We start from the raw sequence: 11,769 nt of genomic DNA on the forward strand, positions 1-11,769 counted from the left end.
AAAATATCTATAAACATAATAACAGGTTTGCTTCTTAAAAACGAAGATAGAGGTATTCAAGTTTAAAAATCTAAGAACAATAAAAATACATTTACATTAGAAAATAAATATGTATGTAGAATACTAATACATATTTAGTCAAAAGAACACAGATGAGATAATAGACCATTCACAACTGAAGCAAATTGTGTTGGGTTTTTTTTTTGTTTTGTTTTGTTTTTTTTGGTTTTGCTTTGTTTTTTGAGCCAGTGGTTCTCAAAGTTTTCCGTGGCTCTTTGGTGTCCTGCCAAGTTTTCACAGTGTGCCCCACTTTTGATAAGTATGTGAGGTTTACTAATGCTGTCATTGAATATATATTCTGTTATGACAATATCTGATGAGCTGAAAAGTGAGACAAAGCACACTGTGAAGCCAGACACTTGAAAATGTCTTTATTGGAATATGTGAGTACTCTGCTCCATTAACATAGGCAAGAATTTGGTCAGTAAAATAAAGATTTTAATTGAAACTCTGACCGATGTAAGACAAGCAAGCTTAAGAATTAAGCAATTGAAGATGTTTTCATAGACACCAGGAGTTACTATTGTTTTGTAGTAACGACAGTATTTTAGTTATTCCTAACATGTTGTGGATCCCTTCATCACTTTTTCACCAGAACTGTAATATACTAAAGTGTACGAGTAAAAAAGCAAAACAAAAATACTTTGAGAAACGTAGGCTAGTGTGGGGAATATGTATGTGTGTTGTACTGACATATCATTAAGTTGTGAATTTTTATGAATATTAATAACCATAAAAATATTTTATTGAGTATATGGTAAGTAAAGCAGAAATTTTCTTGGTTGCTATTGATTTTACCAACAGACACAGAAATGTTAGTAAGATACATTCATTGCCAATTAGTTGTGAAATGATGGTCAATACAGGACTTAAACCATCAAAAGTACACTTAAAACCAGGAGCATGCCTCTTGCAAGCAGTATATTTTCTAGTGAATCAAAGAAGTTATTTTACTAGAAGTTAGATAGTAAATGGATATTTAATTATAATTCATGAGTCATTATTGGTTATTAATACTAGTGCTCTGGTACTTTCTGTATAAGCTCTGCTTTGAGGTGGATAATCTTCTGTTGATTATTAGGTACTCCATTTTTCTGTATAAATTTCTTCACAGTTCATTGGCTATTAATGCATGTTTCTGCCTTTAATATAGAACATTTAGAAAGTGTGCTTCAAAAATAACTCAAACTAAAAAAAAAAAAAAAATCAAACTTACTGCATATCAATAATCACCAAAAGCTTCACTGGTCTAAATATTACATATCAAAGATTGCTTAAAGGGTATAATAAGTACATGTTGTCTGTCAGTCATTTATTTACCACATTCACATTTTTGCCATATCCAACAACCACCTTTGCTTAATATATTTCTTTAAAATGGCTCTATGTACTTATATGAATTTATTTTAAAAGGAAATATGTGTCACTACTGAAAATGGATCATGAAATTAATTTCCTAAAAAGAAGGTAATTTATAAAAAATAAAAAACACTATTACTACATTTAAATTTAAAATAAAAAATGAAATCAATTTTATATAAATAAAAGCAAATTTATTCAAGCTATAAAATTAACTGTCTGAAAAAAATGTACCTAAATGAGAAGAACATAATTATTTTTGACCAGTCAATAATAAGAGAGATATTTTATTTAATATGCTTAGATTAAGAAAAAAATAATCTATTCAAAATGGGCTATTCTTGCCTTTTTTGTTATTATACAGTATTAAAAATCACATGTGTATGTTGTTGAATAAGAAAAGGATATTAACTCTCTTCTTTAATGCTTTTAGATGCTTAAAATTCCAGAAAAAAACTTACCCCTTTCATTCAAAAAGCCATCTATAGTGATCTTCAAAATCTTTATTCTGTATGCATCAGGGTATTAGGAAATGTCAGCAAAGTAAGGGGAGATGGAGTTTACCTATTCAGCAGGACCATCCAGTTTGGGAATATACAAAGGAATTTTAGTACTACTTTTATCAGATATTGCAAGTCTCTTTTCAATGTTCAAAATATTTTTAGTGAATTTTTCTGGTGAGTTTTCCAGACAAGAAAATGATCCCAATTCTCATAGTCAGGGCAGCCTGGGTGGCTCAGCGGTTTAGCGCCGCCTTCAGCCCAGGGCCTGATCCTGGAGACGGAGATCGAGTCCCACATTGGGCTCCCTGCATGCAGCCTGCTTCTCCCTCTGCCTGCCTCTCTCTCTCTCTCTCTCTCTCTCTCTCTCTGTGTGTGTCTCTCATGAATAAATAAAATCTTTAAAAAATATTCTCATAGTCAAATAAGCTCCTAAGGCAGATATTTTTTCCTCCCTTCATAGTCTTTCCTGTTCCTTCAGCAACTGATCTTCCCAGTGATTTCTGTGTATGATTATGCAATGGGAGAACTTGTATTTCCAGGCCTTCTGTGCAGCTAGATTTGCTATTTTGACTGCTCTGAGCAGTGGAATCCATGTGGAAGAAAAGGTGCATTTAACTTCCAGAAAATGTACTTAAAGGGAGGAAAAATGTCCTTTTCCTGTATTTTTTCTCCTTCCTTCTGGCTGGAAGCAAATATGATGGTTTGAGCTGGAGCAGCTCTCTGGGACCATGAGATGGAAACCATGATTCAAAAATTGTCTGAGAAGAACCAGAAGCTGAAGTTATTAAGCAAGGAAGCCAAAATCTGCACTGGATTTTCCTTTTCTCTTCCTTCCACCACCTCTTTCGTTCTTTATTTTTTTATTAAACTTTTATTTATTGGAGAGAAAGAGAGAGAGAGAGAGAGAGAGGAAGAAAGCAGGAGAGCACAAGCATTGGAGAGGGAGAAGCAGGCTGCCCATCCAGCAGAAAGCCCGATGTGGGGCTCGATCCCAAGACTCTGGGATCATGACCTGAGCCAACGGCAGCCATTTAACCAACTGAGCCACCCAGATGCCCCCAACCACCCCTTTCAAACCTGAGCCAGAGCCAGTTGCCCACCGGCCTAGCATCACCTTCACTATGACCTTCAGTGATGCTGATGTGCAAAAGCAGATTAAGTGTATAATGGCTTTTTTTTTTTTTTTTTTAACAAGAAGTCAACAAGAAAGCCAACGAAATAGATATGAAAGCAGAGGAAGAGTTCAACATTGAGAAAGGCCATCTTGGGCAAACCCAAAGACTGAAGATTATGAAATACTATGAGAAGAAAGAAAAGCAAATTGAATAGCAAAAGAAAATTCGGCTGTTCAATTTGATGAATCAGGCAAAGCCAAAAATCCTCAGTGAGAGGTGACCTGATTACAAACCTACTAAATGGTGAAACAGAAGCTCTGCAAAGTGATAAAATATACAACCAGGTACCAAGTGCTGCTGGATGAACTGGTCCTTCAGGGTTTGTACCAACTGTTGGAGCCCCAGGTGATTGTACCTTTCAGGACATAGGATTTCCTTCTGGTAAAGGCTACAGTACCAAAGTGATTCCTACGTACAAAATTGCCACCAAAAAGATGTTGATGTCCAAACTGATCAAGAAGACCACCTGCCTTAGGAGGTAGTGGTGGAGTTGAGGTTTATAATGGGGACCATAGAATAAAAGTCTCCATACTCTAGAAAGCCAGCCAGGTCTCAAACCCAGCAGATACTGCCAGAAGTACAGGGAGCCTTCTTTGGACTGGAAGGTGGAGAAAGGTGTTGATCCACTGCTCTACTGCTCTGATGTGGAAGTTTCTGGTATTTGAAGAGATGAGATATCTGCGTGACTTCCTTTTCACTGCCCTAATACTCTGTATTTATCAGTGGATACCCTTCTATAGCTAATGCCTGTGGCCTAATTGTTAACAATGAGAGGAAGATGGGATCCCTGGGTGGTGCAGTGGTTGAGCACCTGCCTTCCGCTCAGAGCATGATCCTGGAGTCCCGGGATCAAGTCCCACGTCGGGCTCCCTGCATGGAGCCTGCTTCTCCCTCTACCTATGTCTCTGCCTCTCTCTCTCTCTCTCTCTCTCTCTCTGTGTGTGTGTGTGTGTGTGTATTTCATGAATAAACAAATAAAATCTTTAAAAAAAAACAATGAAAGGAAGTTTCACTTATATGATGAGGAAACCTCCTTCCAGCTCATCTAAAAGTAGCAGAACTTCCATTTGCTTATGTAGCATGATGGTAAAAGTATCAAGTGATACTTGATATGTGAACTTCACCAAGTCTCTTCTCCTTCTCTGGTTTCAGTTCTCCAATCTAGAGGGTGATGTATATGGTGTTCTCTGACATAAGTTTCGGCCCTTTAAGCTTGAATTGCATGGGAGGTATGTATTCCTTCCAGCAGTAGTAGCTTCACTGTTAACCTGTTTGGACCTAGAAGTGTTCCTCATCTGTCAATATGATTTAAAATCTATTCCATGAATGTGCTTAAAAACAAAAGGTTTACATGAAAAGAAAAAGGTGTGCAAAAGACTACACCTCTCATACTGGTAATTGTAGAGTACACATACCAGTAACTTTCTGCCTGCATTTATGCATGAGAAAAGTAAGCATTTATTTTTAGCCAATCTTAATTTGATGTTTTCTGTCACTAGAATTAAGTCAAACAATCGTAAGAGGAAAAACTTTCCTTCCATTTTGAAATTATTCCCCATACATAGTTGTGTACTCTGGATGTTAATATAAACTTGCCTTAGGAGGTAAAGTAGGATTTTTTTTAAATTTTTATTTATTTATGATAGTCACACACACAGAGAGAGAGAGAGAGAGAGAGGCAGAGACACAGGCAGAGGGAGAAGCAGGCTCCATGCACCGGGAGCCCGACGTGGGATTCGATCCCGGGTCTCCAGGATCGCGCCCTGGGCCAAAGGCAGGCGCCAAACCGCTGCGCCACCCAGGGATCCCTGGTAAAGTAGGATTTAATGAATGACCAAATTATATCTGTAATATGTACACATGTCACAGCCTATTCCTTTTATGTGAGTGATTGTGTAGATTCCAGGTTTCATCTAAAAAATTATAAAGGTCTTCTTACAACCCAAACAGATACACAAGAGCATTTCCCTGGAAACCCAGAGAGGTTCAGTATGGAAAAAAAAAAAAAAAACAGTTGTACATACTCATTACCCATGTTTCTCAGAGCTGAGAAAAAAAGTTAAAAAATCAGGAGTCTTCCTTTTATTTTACTGTAATAGTTTTATTATATACCAAGTTATTTCTACTAACTCTTCATGCATACCTTACATTATAAAGATTTCCTCTAGATACAATGAGTAGATTTTTATACATTCAGGTACAAGAGCTTAAATGTTGAGACTCTTTGAAAGTAACAATGGCTTAACTATCAGCACTACTTGACCAAAAGGTATTCCTAGTTTAGACTATTAATTGTTGTGATCTCATCAGTACAACAAGTACTGATATTCTGTATATAACCTAAATGTATTATAGCATAATTCAGAAAAAAATAGTGTTGAATAAGATAAAATAATTAAAATAATATTCTTGGAGTTCTATGGCCACAGGACTTTGTCTCAGTCTTTCTGTTTAGGGTCTAGCATGCTAACATTTCGCTCTGGCTCATTCTCTCTGATCAGATGCAATGACAAACAACCTGGTCAGTGACTTCAAGCAGAGAGTTTAATTCCTGCTCATTCTACTGTCTATCACGTCTTTTCCACTTAGAACCAAGGATAACAGTGTAACCTTTATCCAGGATACTGCTGTTCTCCTGGTAGAGTGAAAGAGATGAATGGCAAACCATAGGCCGGTTCTTAAAACTTGGTTCAGAAGTGACACACTACACAATTACTCACATTTTATTGACCAAAGCAATGCAGGTGAACAGACCTTGGGAAATATAATCCTCCCCAAAAGAATAGCATTATAAATACAGAAGGTGTTTAAAAATCTAGCCTGTGATCTAATCACTCTGCTACCAAGGGGATACTTGGCTCACATCTCCTTGATAACATTATACCTGAATCTCTGGGTCAATAAGCTAATGATATTTGCTAGGAAGAAGCCTTTATCTAGGGAAGATTCTTAATGGGGTGCTCCTGGCTAAAGATGGCTTATAATTCAAAAAAAAAAAAAAAGAATCTATGGATTTATGGGGTATGGCTCACTGGAAAATGTCACACTAGCTGGTGGGAAATTGGAGATGTTTCATAAACACAGTCCTCCCTGATATCCAAGGTAGTAACCCACATACCTCACTTAGAGATTGTGTCTATTCTTGGCCAAGAGTGAACATCCACCTTGGGAAAGAAAGAACCCAGGGGCTGCTCAGCATGACATAGAAGTTTCTTCACTTTATCTGAGTCTCTTAATTATCTATATCCTTGAAATTATTAGTGGAACCTGATGTTGAGTATGATGTCTGACCCATTTGAGTTCGTTTTGACAGGTCAGTTATCTGTGTTACTCAACAACTCATCTGGCCAACCTTGATATCAGTGCAACAAAGGGAAAGCAAATATTTTTGAACACTAATGTAATCTACCATGCTCCTTATGCTTACTGATATATTTAGATTTATTGTTGGCTTTTTATTCTGTCTCATAAAATTCTCTTCTTTGTGTGCTTGTTTTCTCTTTGCTTTCTATTTGATCAGTATTTATTGCTGTTATACTCTTTATTGGTTTGGACTTTTTATTTTATTTCTGGGACTTACTGGCAACCAGTGATTATTTTTTACTGTCTTCATCATTTTACTTTTTTCAGAATGTCATATAGTTAGAATTATACAGTATTTAACCTTTTCAGACTGGCTACTTTCACTTAGTAATATGCCTTTAAGATTCCTCTGTGACTTTCTGTGGCTTGATAGCTCATTTCTTTTTAGTGCTGAATAATATTCCATTGTCTGTATGTACCACAGTTTATTTATATATTCACCTATTGAAGAACATCTGGGTTGCTTCTAAATGTTGACAATTGTAATTAAAGCTGCTATATACATTTGTGTGAATGCATGGACACATTTTCAACCAGTCTGGATACATACCAAGAAATGTAATTGTTTTATTCATATGGTAAGAGTACATATTTAGTTTTATGAGAAGCCACCAAACTGCCTTCCAAAGTAACTGTAACATTTTGCACTTCCACCAGCAATGAGTGAGAGTTTCCATTGTTTCATATCCTCAGCAGCATTTATTATCATCATTGTTTTAGATTTTACCTTTTCTAATAGGTGTATAGAGGTATCTCGTTTTATTTTTTAAAAAAATTTTATTTATTTATTCATGAGAGACACAGAGAGAGGCAGAGACACAGGCAGAGGGAGAAGCAGGCTCCATGCAGGGAGCCCGATGTAGGACTCGATCCCAGGACTCCAGGATCAGGCCCTGGGCTGAAGGCAGGCGCTAAACCGCTGAGCCACCCAGGGATCCCTGAGGTATCTTGCTTTAATTTGCAATTCCCTAATGACACAAGATGTTGAAGATTTTAAAATACACTTATTTGCCTTCAGTATATGTTCTTTGGTGATAGAGCTGTTCTGAATTTTTTGCCTACTTTTAAGTTGGATTTTTTGTTTTCTTATTGTTGAGTTTTAAGAGTTCTTTGTATATTTTGGATACTCATCCTTCTATCATATATGCATTTTGCACTGATTGTTCTCCTAGTATATGGCTTGTCTTGCAGTTCTCTTAACTATGTTTTTCACAGAGCAGGAGTTTTTGATCTAATAACATCCAACTTATTATTTTGTTTTCTTTCATGAATTGTGCTTATGGTCTTGTATCTAAAAAGTCATCATCAAAAAACTTAAGTTCACATAATAAAACTTATGTGAACATAAGTTTTCTCTTGTGTTTTCTTCTAAGGAGTTTTATAGTTTTACACTTTGCATTAGGTCCACGGTTCATTTTGAGTTAATTTTAGTTGAATGTGTAAGGTTTGTGTCTAGATTGATTGATTGATTGACTGATTGATTTTGCATATAATTATCCAGTTGTTTCAGTACCAGTAGTTGAAAAGACTATTGTTTTAGTTACCTCAAGCTGCTATAATAAAATACCCTAGACTGGGTGGTCTAAATAACAGATTTTTACTTTTCAGTTTAAACAGATTTCATTTTATTAATAGATTAAATTTAAGCAACAGATTTTTAGTTATTTTGTATTCGTTTTTTAAAGTTCTTATTTATTTATGAGAGAGAGAGAGAGAGAGAGGCAGAGACACAGGCAGAGGGAGAAGCAGGCTCCATGCAGGGAGCCCGACGTGGGACTTGATCCTGGGACTCGAGGACCGCGCCCTGGGCCAAAGGCAGGCACTAAACCACCGAGCCACCCAAGGATCCCTGTTTTTGTTTTGTTTTGTTTTGTTTTCCTTATAGTTTTGGAGGCTGGAAGTCCAAGTCAGGGTGTCAGAGTGGTGAGTTTCTGGTGAGATCTCTCCCCCTGGCTTTTCAGTGGCTAATCTATTATTGTTTACTCATGTGACTTCTTCTGTATACACATGCAGAGAGAGAGACAGCAAACTTTCCAGTGTTTCTTCTTATAAGGACACTAATCCCATAGAATCAGAGCTCTACCTTTATGATCTCATTTGATCTTTTTCTTAATCTTTTTTTTATTTTTTAAAATGTTTTATAATTTTAATTTTTAACTTAAAAAATTGTTTTTTAGAGAGAGAGAAGGCATACAGGGAAGGAGGAAGGAGGGAGAGAAAGAGAGAATGAGAGAGAGAGAGAGAGACTCTCAAGCAGGCTTCATGCACAGTGTAGAACACATTGTGGGACATGATCTAATAACCCTGAGATCATGACCTGGGACAAAATCAAGAGTTGGATGTTTAACATAATGAGCCACCCAGGCATCTCATTTAATCTTAATTTTCTTAAAGGCACTATCATAAATACTCACATGATGAGAAGTGTTAGGGCTTCAATATGTGATTAAGGGGGCCCACAATTCCATCCATGGCAACTATCCTTTATCCATTGAGAAAGGATTCAACTATCCTTTTTCCATTGAATTGCTTCTGCTCCTTCATCAAAGATCAGTTGACTATATTTGTATAGGTGTATTTCTTGTCTATTCCGTTGACCGATTTGTCTATTCTTTGGCCACTACCACATTGTCTTGATTACTGTTTCTTTTAAAGAAGTCTGGAAGTTGGATAATATCTCTATATATGTGAGACATATATGGTGTATACACAACATGTATAATATATAATTTACAACATATATTTTTTGTTTCTCATGGCATTTGCTTTCTAGTTCTTTATTACATGTTACTTATTTCTTTGCTTATTTATAGTTTTTTGCTTTTTTTTTTTCCCTTGATCTGCAGGTTCTCAGATGCATGTAAAATCTCCAATTAATAGTTATTTGTATATTCATTTTCATTAGTATGTTTAAATAGCTCATGGCTGTAATGCTAGTTGCATTTGTATCTGTAATTATTCTATCTTCTTGAATTATTGTTCTCTTTTTTTAGCAAATAAGCTATTTTCATCTTTTATATTTTTTATTTTATGATGTATTTTCACTGATATTAAAGTTCCCCTCTTTACTATTATATTCCCTCCACATGGGCACAATACATTTGCCTTTATTTACTTGGGTGCTTTTTATAGTTTTTATGTTAAGTTTTGAACTCATCATATTCCCTCTAAATTTCTCTTTTTACAAGAGTAAACTTATAGAAGGGAGAAAGAACCCCATGAAATTTTATTGTTCTAACAACGCCTAGACGAAAACAATTCAATAATTCTTTTTTCACTTATATAATCCACTTTACAACCTATCATGCATTTTTTAAAAAAATTTCAGGGACACTAAATGTATTAATCAGGGTTCTTCAAAGAAGCAGAACCAACAAGATAGACCAATAGATAGATAGATAGATAGATAGATAGATAGATAGATAGATATAAAGATAGATGTAGAGAGAATTTATGTGTATATCTACCTATATATCCATATATCCATATATATATGTATATATATATATGTTCTAAGATATTGGTTTATTATAAGATATCATAAAGAGATTCATTATAAGATACTGGCTCATGCAGTTATGGAGTCTGAGAAGTCCCATAATCTGCTGTCTGCAAGCTAGAGGCCCAGGAAGGCTAGTGGTATAGTTTAAAGGTCAGAGAGCTGATGATCTAAGTCTCAAGATCTGAGAACCAGAAGAGCCAAGGGGAAGAGGAGATTGATATCTCAGTTCAAGTTGTGAGGAAGAAATAGTGAATCCTCCCTTCCTCCACCTGTTTATTCTAGTCAGACCCTCAACATATTTAATGATGCCTATCACATTGGGAAAGGCAATGTACTCCATTTAGTCTTCCAGTTCAAATATTAATCTCTTCAGAAGCACTCTCACAATCATACCCAGAAATAATGCCTAATCACACATGTGGGCATTCCATGATTTAGTTAAGTTGGCACATGAAATTGATTATCACACGAAATCTATATATATTCATGTATGTATGTATATATACAAGTATAATTCCTAGAGGCCATATTTGCTTGTTTCTACTTTGTCATTTCTTTCTGTTTCATATCATGTGGTCTGACATTATTTTTTGTAAACTATATTTTATTCTTTAAGCATTTTATTTTATTTTACTTAATTTTTTTTAAGCAAGAGGGCATGTGTGGTGGTTAGGGAGGGCAGAGAAAGAGGGAGAGAGAATCTTAAGTTGGCCTCACACCCAGCACTGGACCCCTAGGTGGGGCTCGATCTCATGACCCTGAGATTATAACCTGAACCTAAATCAAGAGTTGGATGCTTAACCGACTGAGCCACCTAGGCACCTCTCTTGAATCATTTAAACATGCTTGTTTTAAATGGTCTTTACAAGTGTTTATCTGCATTATTATCATGCTAATTCTTCTTAATTGTGTGTGACAGCTTTCCATTGTGATGGTCCATTTCTGTGTGTGTTCTCTTTAGTGTTTTTAAATTTTTAAAGAGTTTATTTTCAGAACACTTTGCTTTCTGAAAGAGTATTATGTTTGGTGGTTGTGAGATTATTTCTACAAAGCATATTTACATTGGTCTCTACTGGTGTCCTATTGGTTTTGCTACTTCTAGAACAGTTTTCATGTTGTCTTCATTTGGGTTCTGCTACATCCTCATACTCATAAATGGTACCTTCTAGATTTTATCATCTCATGGTTTATTCTTTTATTCTTAGAATCCTGTGAATGTGATAGATTTTTTATTTTTTGCCATGTTTTGTTCAAGTAAATAATGATTTTTGTCTCCCTTTGATGAAGAAAGCAGTCCTTTGATGCTCTTGGCTTTATAAAATGGATTCTGTCTTTGTTCTCCAAGTAGCTTGAGCTTGGGGCTACCACTCTTGTAGGCATTATAATCTCAGCCCCATACTTTAAAGTTGATATTATGAATCATCCCACATTAGCCACTATGGAAATTACCACTGATGGCTCTGGCTTTAAATTCCTCATGTTTTCATGGCATTTTAGCTAAAGAGTTTTTTTTTTTCCTTCAACATCAGCTATTCATCTAATTCTTTTAATTTTATTATTTATTCAATATTCCTGTGTGTTTGGAGTGGGAAAGTGGCATATCTATGTCAGGCTGGTCTATCATATTTACCAGATAGAATAACATCTTAAGAATATAATGTTTTCCTTAGAGTGGACTCTAGTGATTTACTCTTTTAGAATTAGCACCAAGTTCATTTAAGATTTATATTATTTGAAAAAAGTAACAATGTTACTAAACAGCTAATAAATTATGGGTTTATTTTACTCTAGTTACTTTCAAATGTAT

The 11,769-nt window shown here is 35.5% G+C and overlaps 1 pseudogene; it reads left to right on the forward strand.

Annotated features, from left to right (window-relative positions):
• The first annotated feature begins 3,043 nt into the window (after nucleotides 1-3,043).
• Nucleotides 3,044-3,634, forward strand: LOC121474578 (annotated as a pseudogene).
• The last annotated feature ends 8,135 nt before the right edge of the window (nucleotides 3,635-11,769 follow it).

Source organism: Vulpes lagopus, chromosome 13, assembly GCF_018345385.1.
Source record: "Vulpes lagopus strain Blue_001 chromosome 13, ASM1834538v1, whole genome shotgun sequence".
Taxonomy (NCBI): Eukaryota; Metazoa; Chordata; class Mammalia; order Carnivora; family Canidae; genus Vulpes; species Vulpes lagopus.